Source organism: Erpetoichthys calabaricus (assembly GCF_900747795.2).
Source record: "Erpetoichthys calabaricus chromosome 1 unlocalized genomic scaffold, fErpCal1.3 SUPER_1_unloc_3, whole genome shotgun sequence".
Taxonomy (NCBI): Eukaryota; Metazoa; Chordata; class Cladistia; order Polypteriformes; family Polypteridae; genus Erpetoichthys; species Erpetoichthys calabaricus.
Window position 1 is genome coordinate 404,340 of NW_026261594.1, and position 14,148 is coordinate 418,487.

General features: G+C 41.3%; 1 protein-coding gene across 15 annotated transcripts in view; it reads right to left on the reverse strand.

The window, feature by feature from the left end:
* The window catches only part of LOC114642397 (stonustoxin subunit alpha-like), a 157,658-nt gene that overhangs the window by 84,548 nt on the left and 58,962 nt on the right, over positions 1 to 14,148 (reverse strand). The gene's annotated exons all lie outside the window — the stretch shown is intronic.

Sequence of the window (14,148 nt, forward strand, 5' to 3'; positions counted from 1 at the left end):
GTTTTTCACAGTGAATGTGCAGTATTTGCCAGTGACTGTGTTCGCGGATATTTTCCTGGAAATTCACCTCATGGTCAGCTTAGACAAATCTTTTTTCCAAGCGACCCATGATGCTTTGCAAGGACAGTGTGACATCACAGAGCTGTACATGGTTGAGGTTGCCTCCACACTTCCTGGTGCTTCCAGGAGGCTCTCAAACCTTTAACCATCAATAGTCATGTACTGAGATGAGCCAAGCAAATGAGGATACACACATTCAACAAGTTATTGTCCAAAAGTGTTCAGTTCTTTTATTAAAATCCAAGCAAAAGTGCAAAAGGTGCAGTGGAAAAATTATCTTTGATAAATAAATAAATAAGTGTCCAGTGGAGGTTAAAAACAATAAATAATTCCAAAAAATCCAAGGTTAAAATCACTGCAGGATCCTCTTCTAAAAACAGACACAAATCCAAATGACTACTTGTAAAATCTGGTGTCTACTCAGCTAATCTCATCAGGGGCTTGCAGTCTTCCCTTAAACATTGGTTCGGGGTCCTACCGGCAGTCCCTCAGCAGTTATAGGACACTCCTCCGGACTCCATGCATGTCTCCCATACACAGGCTGTTGGTGTCTATCTGGGAGACACCACACAACAGTGCCGAACTACTCCTCTGCATTGGTCTAAGGAGGTCTCTTCTCCAATCCCACAATCAAGAGCAGGCCTGCTACTCACTTCCATGCTGTTTACTCCTGACTTCCTGATTCCCTTCCAGATAACACAGGTTCTTCATTGCCCTTCCTCTTTTCCTTCCTTGTGTAACCTCTGTACTCTCTTCTGTTCTTTTCTTTAACCCTCTTATTCTTTTCTTTTGTTGTTTTTGATCTTTCTTTTTTCCTGTGGTTTCTTGTTATCTCTGTTCAGATCCCCTTCTCTGCCTTGTAGGCTTCCTTTATACACCTGACTGATCTGATTGCATTTTCATGTGAGTGAGTTATCAGCCAAGCACCCCCATCAACCCAGAGAAGCACATCCTCCCACACACCCATACCCATTTGGGACCTGAATGCTCTGAGATGCGATTATTTATTTAAAACTGCAGCTCGCCACTGACCTCTTATAACACGGCCATGTACAGGACTTTGATGCATGCATACTATTAAATTATTGCTGACTTGTTTCAGGTATACATGATGTCACAACCTGATCAGCACCCTAGCCTTTCACCCTGATTTCATTAAAAAGAAATGCTGTATTTTCACTTGAGGGGTACATTAGCTGATCATAATGAGAATATTATGAGTACTGCAACTGGACAACTGGTCAACAGTCAGTGCACATTTGTTCAGCACAAAAAACATAGGAAATATTTTTAAAATTATGAAAGTGTATAAAATTGTTTATATTCAGTACCTGGTTTTGATCATGCTTGTTTTTATCAGACAAAAACAAAACCAGATAGTAAACCATGTAGTGTAGTAAGTAAGCTTCTACTAACATTAAACTCATATTATATTCAAACTCGTTAAATGTAAAGTTCTGTCTGATTGTGACACAAAACAAAACTCCATAGTAGCTCTTTAACCAGACCATAATTACTAAAACTGAAACTATCAGACATATAAAAATAAAATAGAAATGCCTTTGTCAAATAAAAACTAAATTAAAACTAAAAATATATGATGAAGGAAAACTAAAACTGAATTCAATTTCCAAATAAGATCAGAATAAATATTGAAATAAAAACTAATGTAAAAAGGCAAAACTATAATAACCTTGCCTGTAAGCTGCCTGCTGAATGTGTTTTTGTCTTTATCTACATTATAACTATTTATGTGTGTCTTGTTCTCCAAGTGCCACATACTTCATATTAGCAGATTCAAGACCAGTTAATGACTTGATGTTCTACTGCTGAGCTGCACAACACCGTCTGACTTCTCCATCACTTTTACCACTGCGGCTACTTGACCCGCCACACCATAACATCATCTGCTGCTGAGATGCACACACAGCACTCACTCACAATGTGCCTTTGCTACTGGGAAGCTGAAATAAATGAGAATAAAACTCTTCTAAACTCTTATAGAGGATAATAAAAAGCCATTGAAAGTGCTGCCTGGCTCCATAGTGATTTTTAAAAATAAAACACAAAGAGAAGTGCTGTGCAGTGGATATATAACACTGATCCGTGTGCACGCGTGTTTGAATGCATAATTAGCCAAGTGCCTCAGCTACAATCTAAAACAAGCCTTAAAGGAGTCCTCACCCTCCCAGAGAAAGGAAAAACATGTCACCATGTGATTAAACATTATTATTATTATTATTGGGGCGGCACGGTGGCACAGTGGGTAGTGCTGCTGCCTCGCAGTTGGGAGATCTGGGGTCCCGGGCCCTCCCTGCGTGGAGTTTGCATGTTCTCCCCGTGTCTGCGTGGGTTTCCTCCGGGCGCTCCGGTTTCCTCCCACAGTCCAAAGACATGCTGGTTAGGTGGATTGGCGATTCTAAATTGGCCTTAGTGTGTGCTTGGTGTGTGGGTGTGTTTGTGTGTGTCCTGAGGTGGGTTGGCACCCTGCCCGGGATTGGTTCCTGCCTTGTGCCCTGTGTTGGCTGGGATTGGATCCAGCAGACCCCCGTGACCCTGTGTTTGGATTCAGCGGGTTGGAAAATGGATGGATGGATGGATTATTATTATTGTTATTATTATTATCATCATCATTATTGTTATTATTATTAATAATAATAACAAAAAATTAATCATTATTTAAAAGGTGTTTGTATCTTCTTGATTGAATTAAAAAGTGTGGAGTATCCACACAGATACATGGGAAACAAAAAAGACATTCCAGCTGTGCATGGAGCCTCGGCTTTAAACAATGGAATGAGCCAGCTCCACGTCGCCACTTTTGTGGAGTTCGGCGAATTACAAGAACATTGCTGTGATTTCACCTAATGCAGGATTCACTCATCACTACTGAATACCTTAAATTGGTCCTAAGTGAGTGTCCTCAGATAAACTGGCTACATAGCCATTGTGACTCTGACCCCAGTGACCCTGTGATACAATAAAAATGTTAAAGAATTAATGGACTGAATATGAATATTTCTTGGAAGTTTTTCTAGTAATGTATTTTCTCTGCAATTTTAACTTACTAGCTACGTTTAATCCAAACTAAGGTATGGTTTTTACAAATCGTCCAAACCCATCCTCTAATTAAATGGTGGGATTCCTCTGCCCACTTTTAGATTTGGGTTGACAGTCAGCACGTACGTTGACGAGCCTGTAGAACTCAGGAGAGCAGCACATTAAACCTTCACACAGTCAATGAGTCCATCTGGGATTTAACCCATGACGTAGGATTTTTGAGTAAGCAGTGCTAATCTTAAAAGTAAATAAACAAAGTACAGTAATCAAAGAAAAATGACAGAAAGTGAAAAAATATATAAATCAAGTATGGTTAAGAAGAAGATCCAACATGTTAAGAAAGGCAAAACTCAGAAGTCAGTCATTGGAGTCGCCAGAACCACAAAACAACCAGAAACACAAGGGGCTTTCATAAAGGCATATAAGAACAATGCTGGAGAAGGGAAGGAATCTTCAGCTCACTCTTTTTTTGAAGGACGCCTCCCATCATGTGACTGCATCTCAATTATTATGTGCATGTGAAGACAGAGACAGGGAAGAACTGCATGAAAAGCCTACGACAAATGCTTCAGAGCCTTTCCTGTATGGACCTCGTGGTTCAGAAACAGTTTCATCCCAAGAACTATAAATACACTCAATCAGTCCATCGAGTGCTCCTTGTAGAATTGTTTGTACTTATTAGTACAATCACCTCACTGTAAACTTGTGACACAGTTATAATATTGCACAACCTGTGCCACGTAATAAAGCGCTTATTAACATATGATGACGATATAATTTTTAAGATGAAATGCAGCAAAATATGTTTATTACATTATACAGATAAAATGTTAACATCATTTAAATAATGTACATTGTTAATAATTAAACATGTGAGGACACTGTGTTGCAGCGGTAGCGTCGACCTGGTGCCCCGTTCACGAATTGTTCCTGCCTCACAGTGTATGCTTGCTGGGACTGGCATGACACTGGAAGGATAGATGGATGGAATAATTAGATAGATAGATAGATAGATAGATAGATAGATAGATAGATAGATAGATAGATAGATAGATAGATAGATAGATAGATAGATAGATAGATAGATAGATAGATAGATAGATAGATAGATAGATAGATAGATAGATAGATAGATAGATAGATAGATGCTTTATTAATCCCAAGGGGAAATTCACATACTCCAGCAGCAGCATACTGATAAAGAAACAGTATTAAATTAAAGAGTGATAACAATGCAGGTAAAACAGACAATAACTTTGTATAATGTTAACGTTTACCCCCCCGGGTGGAATTGAAGAGTCACATAGTGTGGTGGAGGAACGATCTCCTCAATCTGTCAGTGGAGCAGGACGGTGACAGCAGTCTGTCGCTGAAGCTGCTCCACTGTCTGGAGATGATCCTGTTCAGTGGATTCTCCATAATTGAAAGGAGTCTGCTCAGCGCTCGTCGCTCTGCCACAGATGTTAAACTGTCCAGCTCTATGCCTACAATAGAGCCTGCCTTCCTCACCAGTTTGTCCAGGCGTGAGGCGGCCCTCTTCTTTATGCTGCCTCCCCAGCACATCACTGCGTAGAAGAGGGCGCTCACCACAACCGTCAGATAGAACATCTGTAACATCTTAATGCAGATGTTGAAGGACGCCAGCCTTCTACGGAAGTATAGCTGGCTCTGTCCTCTCTTGCAATGAGCATCAGTATTGGAAGTCCAGTCCAATTTATCATCCAGATGCACTCCCAGGTATTTACAGGTCTGCACCATCTGCACACAGTCGCCTCTGATGATCATGGGGTCCATGAGGGGCCTGGTCCTCCTAAAATCCACCACCAGCTCCTTGGTTTTGCTGGTGTTCAGGTGTAGGTGGTTTGAGTCACACCATCTAACAAAGTCCTTTATTAGGTTCCTATACTCCTCCTCCTGCCCACTACTGATGCAGCCCATGATAGCAGTGTCATCAGTGAACTTTTGCACGTGGCAGGACTCCGAGTTAAATTGGAAGTCCGATGTATATAGGCTGAACAGGACTGGAGAAAGTACAGTCCCCTGTGGCGCTCCTGTGTTGCTGACCACAATGTCAGACCTGCAGTTCCTGAGATGCACATATTGAGGTCTGTCTGTAAGACAGTCCATGATCCATGCCACCAGGTATGAATCTACTCCCATCTCTGTCAGCTTGTCCCTAAGGAGCAGAGGTTGGATGGTGTTGAAGGCGCTAGTAGTCAATTAAACATGTGCTACAGAGATATTTCAATGTTCCTTAAAAGTTTTGAAGAATCTGCGTTCTAAGCTTACAGATGGCTTAACGTCTATTACAGAGCTGATTGTGTGGCGATTGGGTATTTGGAGAAAGAAAAGAAAGGACAGGAATTGGAGGTTAGTACGTTTGAAAGAGACAGTACTGCTACAATAAAGTATTTCTTCGAAGGTCGCACACGGCGCAGCAAGCATCTTGCGTGAGGCAGTCTCTGGATGGGGCGCCAGCTCGTCACTATCACTGTGCCACCGTGTTCCCATGTTTAATAACATACTTTAACTCCTATTATCATGAAAATGATATCAAGTATACATCTCAGTATTTTAATTATTCAGAGAGCTGTAATATCATGAATGTAATGGATTCTGTGTCCTGTTGGAGGAAGAGAAAGCACGTAGTGATTCACACACATAGAGCAAATAGAAAAACACATACAAAACAAAGCATTTAACATGCTACTTTAGTTACGATGGGAACTGAGAAACTAGTAAATTAAGCAATTTTAAGATGAAGTTTATGACATTCTACTTTAATGACAAAATAAACTACGTGATTAAAGTGGAAATTTCAAGATTAAAATCAACAATTCCACTTTATTCTCATAGTTTATTTTGTCATTAAAGTAGAATGTCATTAACTAAACTTCATCTTAAAATCAATGTTTAATTTACTAGATTTTCTCAAACCCTGTCATAAGTTAATGTAGAACATTAAATGCTTTGTGTTAAGTGTTTCCTGGATCAGTTAATGGCTACGTGCTTCTTAAACTGACTTCATCATGCACTGAGGAGGCGCAGGCAGCAATCGCTGCACAGAATACATTCACTTCATGATATTCCTGCTCTCTGAATATTTAGAATGCTACAATAAATACTTAATTTATGCATCTAGATTTTTTTGTGCGTGCGCACATTTCTGCTTTTGTCCTTATGCCATGTTTTAGTGTGAATTCTATGCACGGCGTTATGCATGAGGCCCCAGCTCTTTCTCTCTCCTGGTCTGAAGTAGCTGACAATTTTTTAGTGAGACTTCAACAGAGATTTGAACTTTCTATTGGGTTCTTCTTTTAAAAATGTAATGTTTAAGAATTTCTAACCTTATTCTCTGACCCCCCACATCAATAACAGGACATCAATCGATGCCCTTTTGATATCACTTGAGTTGGTCTCTTCTGTCTATAAAACTATTGAACCACCACAAGTGTATCTGGGCTATGTTTATAACTACAGTGACCTCCATAAAGTGTGGGACAAAGACACATTCTCCTTGATTTCCTCCTCTGCTCCACAATTTAAATGATAAATAAAAAAAAATCTAAATAATTAAAGTGAGCATTGGAAAAGTGCTATATAAATAAAATGTATTATTATTATTATTATTATTATTATTATTATTATTATTATTATTATTATTATGTATTGAAGTGCACATTGCAGACCTTCATTTAAGGGAATTTGCATACATTTTGGTCACAACATTTTTTCTACACTGTCCCCTTATGTCAAGGCACCATAACTTTTGGAACAGTTGGCATCACAGGTGTTTGTGTTTCCTCAGATGTGATTCATTGCTTCATACCTCAGCCTGCTCATACCCTTTGGATACTTTAGTTGCAATTGTTCAACATCAGGACAACAGTTGTGCAAATGAAAGTCAAAGAAGCCATTCTTCTTGTTTCGGCATTTTCCATATCTTCCTGTCCCCTACATCTTGTTCTGTTACACCTATCATCTGCATGTCCTCTCTCACCATATCTATAAACCTTCCCTTAGGCCTTCTAATTTTCCTCTTGCCTGGCAGCTCTATCCTTAACATCCTTTTCCCAATATACCCAGCATCTCTCCTCTGCACATGGCCAAACAATCTCACCTCTCTGACTTTGTCTCCAAACCGTCTAATGTCCTCATTTCTAATCCTGTCCATCCTCGTCACACCCAGTGAAAATCGTAGCATCTTTAACTCTGCTACCTCCAGCTCTATCCCCTGCTTTCTGGTCAGTGCCACCATCTCCAGCCCATATAACATAGCTGGTCTTACTACCGTACTGTAGACCTTCCCTTTCACTCTTGCTGATATTCGTCTTTCACAAATCACTCCTGATACTCTTCTTCACCCACTCCACACTGCCTGCACTCTCTTTTTCACTTCTCTTCCACACTCCCAATTACTCTGTACTGTTGATCCCAAGTATTTAAATTCATCTACCTTCACGAACTCTACTCCCTGCATCCCCACCATTCCACTGACCTCCCCCTCATTCACACACATGTATTCTGTCTTGTTCCTACTGACCTTCATTCCTCTCCTCTGTAGAGCATATCTCCACCTCTCCAGGGTCTCCTCAACCTGCTCCCTACTATTGCTACAGATCACAATGTCATCAGCAAACATCACAGTCCACGGGGACTCCTGTCTAATCTCATCTGTCAACCTGTCCATCACCATTACAAATAAGAAAGAGCTTAGAGCCGATCCCTGATGTAATCCCACCTCCACGTTGAATGCATCCGTCACTCCTACCACAGACTACACCACTGTCACACTTCCCTCGTACATATCCTGTACCACTCTTACATACTTCTCTGCCACTCTGACATCCTCATACAGTACCACAGCTCCTCTAGAGGCACCCTGTCATATGCTTTCTCCAGGTCCACAAAGACATAATGCAACTCCTTCTGGCCTTCTCTAAATTTCTCCATCAACATCCATCAACATCCTCAGAGCAAACATTGCATCTGTGGTGCTCTTTCTTGGCATGAAACCATACTGCTGCTCACTAATCATCACCTCACTTCTTAACCGAGCTTCCATTACTCTTTCCCATAACTTCATGCTGTGGCTCATCAATTTTATCCCCCTGTAGTTATTACAATCCTGCACATCCCCCTTATTCCTAAATATGTCATCTGGACCAATGGCCTTTCCATTCTTCATTCTCTCCATAGAAGTCCTTACTTCCTCCTTGCTAATCCATTGCACTTCCTGATTCACTATCTCCACATCATCCAACCTTCTCTCTCTCATTCTTTTCATTCATCAGCATTTCAAAGTACTCTTTCCATGTGCTCTCCTCACTTGTGAGTACGTTTCCATCTTTTTCCTTTTATCATCTTAACCTGCTGCACATCTTTCCCAGCTCGGTCCCTCTGTGTAGTCCATTGGTCCTTTTCTCCCTCCTTAGTGTCCAACCTCTCATACAACTCATATGCCTTTTCTTTAGCCTTCGCCACCCGTCTCTTCACCTTGCACCGTATCTCCTTGTACTCTTGTCTACTTTCTGCATCTTTCTGACTATCCTACTTTTTCTTTGCCATCCTCTTCCTCTGTATACTCTCTTGTACTTCCATATTCCACCACCAGGTTTCCTTTTTCATCTTCCTCTGTCCAGATTTCACAGCAAGCACCCTTATTGCTGTCACCCTTATTACATCTGCTGTAGTTTCCCAGCTGTCTGGCAATTCTTCATTGCCTTTCTCATCTTCTCCCTAAATTCAGCCTTGCAGTCTTCCTTTTTTAACTTCCACCATTTGATCCTTGGCTCTGCCCTCACTCTTTTCCTCTTTTTGATCTCCAGTGTCATCCTACAGACCACCATCCTATGCTGCTTAACTACACTTTCCCCTGCCACCACTTTGCAGTCTTCAATTTCCTTCAGATTGCCTCTTCTGCATAGGATGTAATCTACCTGTGGGCATCTTCCTCCACTCTTGTACATCACCCAATGTTCCTCACTCTTCTTAAAATACGTATTCACCACAGCCATATCTATCCTTTTTGCAAAATCCACTATCCTCTGACCTTCTTCATTCCTCTCCTTGACACCATACCTACCCATCACCTCTTCGTCTCCTCTGTTCCCTTCACCAACATGTCCATTGAAATCCGCTCCAATCACCACTTTCTGTTCCTTGGGTACATTGATCATCTCTTCATCCAACTCACTCCAAAATCTTCTTCCTCATCCATTGCACACCCAACTTGTGGGGCATATGCACTAACATTCATCATCACACCTCCAATTTCCAGCTTCATAATCATCACTTTGTCTGACACTCTTTTTCACCTCCAGGGCACTCTTGACATACTGGTCCTTCAGAATGCTTTAGAAGGGATTGTTTTTTGTTTTTTTTTCACCCGCACAAGAACAAAAGTAGCTGGGTGTTTGGAGGTGCACTTGCAAAAGTTGCTTGTACTTGTACGTGTACTCGTTCTTCTTATCTGTATTTGAATTAGTATCGAGGAGGTAAGGTAGAAAGCAGCAGTAACTGATATCGGCATTTGTAAGCAAATAACCATTATGAAACAGCGACTCCATAGTTTAAATGAAAATTAAAAACGGCCATGGCTGACTTCAAAGCAGTAAGGGGGAAGGCTCAATGGTGCACAGGTCAGCGGCCAGCGTTAAGATGCCAATCAGGCACAAGGGGCTGCAGGAGCAGATAAGGCAGTAAAGTTTTATTTATTTGTTTATTTTAGATTGAACAGTTCTTAGCGGTCCTGAGGTAAAACAGTTAAGTCGATGACTGTGGAAGGGTTCATTAACTCTTTTAGGGCTAATGTTGACTTTTGTCAAAATTCAGGGGTAGAGGATGGTAATCAGCTGTAAACTATGAAAAAACTCACCTTTACATTTTAGCTCAACTCTCTTTGCTAGAAGGAGAGTTACTGTACGTAGCTTTGCTGATTTAACCTCGATTCCCTACGCGGGCAGGAGTAGCGAAGAGCAAACAACCTCTAAAATGGCATCAACATCTGGCGAGAGTCCAAAGCGAATGTGCAAAGCAAAATACTCCGTGAACATTTTACATAATTTTGTTGAATAGGACTCTTACTTGTCAGACTCTAAGTTTGATGCAAGTGATCTGGAGGTGGATATCAAAAATGAAAGTTAGGTGCTGGCATCTTCTGATCGGTCCCCTACAGCAGCAATCTACCTGGGAGGACTACCTCTTATGATGACAAGAGGTACAAACCAGATTGTGTCACATTGAGACCACTACCGTAGCCCTGCTGCTGTAATGGTAAACATGTGCCAACAACAGCACATAGCAACAGATGTTTTATGTTGATTTATGTGTGAAACCATTGTGTGCTTTTTTGGAAAAATAATTCAGCCCTCAAAGAGTTAATACAGGGAAATACAAACAGTGCGAGTGGAGAGCTTATAAGTAAGAGGAGCACAAAGTTAGAAGAAGAGACAGAGAAAAGTAAAGTTAACCTCATAGATGGACAAATAGCAGGCAGCTGAGAGGGAGAACAGCACAGGAGCTTAAGGGGACAGAAGGTGTAAAATAGCTGTAGCAGATCTTAGTGTTACCATTTAAGTTAAATCATTTAATTTTAAGAAAAACGAAGATAAGGCAGTTTTACTAATCCTAAATCAAATTTTAATAATGAAGCCATTACAATCCGTTTTTAGACTGCTTTACATTGACAACAGGAAGATATGAACTTATGTTAAAGGCCTGTATGTGTGAACCTGTTTCTTGTGTCAGCTGCCCAATTACACGTATCAGCAAAATGTTTGAGCAGGACCCACGGCCCTTCTGGCATCCCGTGTCGGAAGAGGAGTCCCCATCTGTTTTTAATGGAGCTGAAAGAAGGATCCCAGTTTTCATGGAGTGGCGAAGAGTGCTTAACTCAGAGTCCTTAGCTCAGCTGAAAATACATAATTGTACTTGATTGTTTAAAATGGGAGGTATTTGATAGAAAAGGGTTTGTTTTAGATATACTTTTTATACAAATTATAAAGCAAAGGATAGTGATTTAAAAGGGAACTGCTGTATACCTCTGTGTGATTTTTAAAAGGCTTATATCGAACTAGTTGTCTTGTGCTTTACACGTGATCCTTAAAAAGCACCACCCATCATGGAAAGAGGGGCTGAGCGCTCACGAGCCTACACACAGCAGGGGCGGTGGCTCGAAAGCTTGCACACAGATGTATGCAGGCGAGTGTGCGCTCCACGCAGTAGCAGGGGTGGGCACACGCAGAGCCTGTCACTTCATGTCTGTGAGATGAAAGAATCACAGCTAAGACTGCAAAAGGGCCTTTCTGTGAGATGAAAGGCTGGATCTATAAGTGTACTTAGATAGAAAAGATTTTACAAATTATAAAGCAAAGGTTAGATAGATACTTTAATCTCATGATAATATTAAAATAATAGATAGAGCCGAAGAAGATGAACTGCTTTTCTATACACAACTTTCAGAAGGGAGGGGACTTATTTGAACGTGTTCCTTTCACCTGTCACAGGCAGGCAATTCAAGCTGGGACATGTCGATCGAGCCTCAGATTCATGGCCAGTTCATTCTTTTGATCTAATGGAACCTGTCTGGACATGTCCTCGGGAGAAGGTTCAGGGAGGTGGGGGGCCAACCAACAAACAGGTGTTGACAGGCTGGAGGACTGCTCTTGACACAATGCCTAGCCAATCAGGAGGGTGGGGCTGGGGGGGTGGGACCGACCTCCATCAAAACTGCTCTTGACACAAAAGATGTCCAATCAGGTGGAGGGGTGGGAGTCTGGGTGGTACCGACATCCATCAAACTGCTCTTGACACAAAGGATGGCCAATCAGGTGGAGGGGGTGGGATTAAGGTGGGATTAGGATGGGGACAGATTGTAATTCACCAATCAACAGACAGGGGGGACAGGGTGCATCATTTAAATCCACCAATCAGAGGAAAGGGGGCTGGTTCAACAAGTCATCAGTCATCTTTGATTGACAGTTTGACAGAAGGTGTCTGACATATTACTACTGAACATCACCCAATATTAGTAATCAGTATGTAAAGTAAGGCATTCTTGGTTGATAAATGGCCTATATCCAAAGACAAGGCTTTGTATGTTTGAATATATTCATAGAGACTAAAGTAATATTTACATTTGAGACATATTTAAAACATTGCATGTTATTTGTGCTGATAATAAGTAAGTCTCGTGAAGTGCTGAGAGAGTGACAGGTTGTGTTATTCCTGAAGCACTTGTGTGGTTTAAAGTGCTAGAGATTAATCAGCGTGTGTGTGTCATTCATGGGGCACTGTTGAGCTTCTGTGTGTGTGCGTAAATCTATGTATGTGTGTGTTAATCTTAAGGTGCAACGGTAGACCAACCCGGCAACAAATCTGATGAGTACACTTATCTCTGAAGAAAATCGGTAAAGGGTAAGTAGAGGGAAATACCACAATAATACAGTAAGTTTCACACAAACATTAAGAAGAATACTGTTAACAATCAGATGGTGGTGCATCTCAAATAATGATGAATGATCATTAAGGTTCAGGGTTGAGGGCTCACTACAGTTTAATAAGCAGCTGCCAGCCATCCTGTCTCCTGAGCGGGCTAATACACCTACGAAGCTCTCTGTCCCACCCAGATGTGTCGTAGATATCACTTGAGAGATGGTCAGCTTGTATTTAATGCTCTGAACCCCTCCAAGGCCACCACGGCCTTCTACTCATTCTGAATCCTACCATATCATCACAGCTTTCCACCTGGAGTTTATACCAACAGACGAGTGTCAAGAAGAGTCAGAAATTCAGGCCTTTTTTTTTCATCATTTGTTCTAATTTTCAAAATTGGAAAGGCATAATGAGGATTTCAGCAGTATTATTCCAAAATTGCAATACTTTTTTCTATGCCAAAACCAAATCATTTCTAGATGTAAACCCCCAACATCCATCCATCCATCTATTATCCAACCCGCTATATCCTAACACAGGGTCATGGGGGTCTGCTGAAGCCATTCCCAGCCAGCACAGGGCACAAGGCAGGAAACAAACCCCTGGCAGGGCACCAGCCCACCACAGGGCACACACACACGCACACAACAAGCACACACTAGGGACAATTTAGAATCACCAGTCCACCTAACCTGCATGTCTTTGGACTGTGGGAGGAAACCGGAGTATCCGGAGGAAACCCAGACAGACACGGGGAGAACATGCAAACTCCACACAGGGAGGACCCGGGAAGTGAACCCAGGTCTCCTTACTGCGAGGCAGCAGCACTACTACTGGGTCACCATGCCACCTAAACCCCCAACAGGTTAATAAAAAATATTTGATGGGCATTTTATAGAAAAGTTAGAATGGCGACTTCAGAACCAGTTTTATAAATGGTGTTAACTCAGATTTCTATATGAAAGTGCTGGTGTTCTGTTTGGCTCAGGCTGTGCTGTCATGTCACTCAGTTACTTTTCTGTCTTTGTCAGTGGAACCCACACCTTCTTCCTGCTTCACTGCTTCACTAAATGTCTTGTATCATTCACTGTGAGAAGATCTCTCCATTAAGCACCAAAGCCAGAATGAGATACTTCATTTTGTGAGTGTACATCTTTTGTTTAGGATGGCTGAACTATCACAGGAGGGAGGTATGGTGTGTCAATGGACAAACCACTTCACATATAGTCAAAGGTGTACTGTTTGGTCCAAATTCTGAGTGTGTGTGTGGTGATGGAAATGTAACAACAACAACATTTATTTCTATAGCACATTTTCATACAAATAATGTAGCTCGAAGTGCTTTACATGATGAAGAAAAGAGAAATAAAAGACAAAGTAAGAATTAAAATAAGACACTAATTAACATAGAATAAGAGTAAGGTCTGATGGCCAGGGAGGACAGAAAAAACAAAAAAAAAAAACTCCAGATGGCTGGAGAAAAAAAATAAAATCTGCAGGGGTACCAGACCATGAGACCACCCGTACTGTAGGTACAGTAAGTATGAGACATCAAATAATTAAAGATGTTGCTGTCAATGAGTTTGTTTTGTG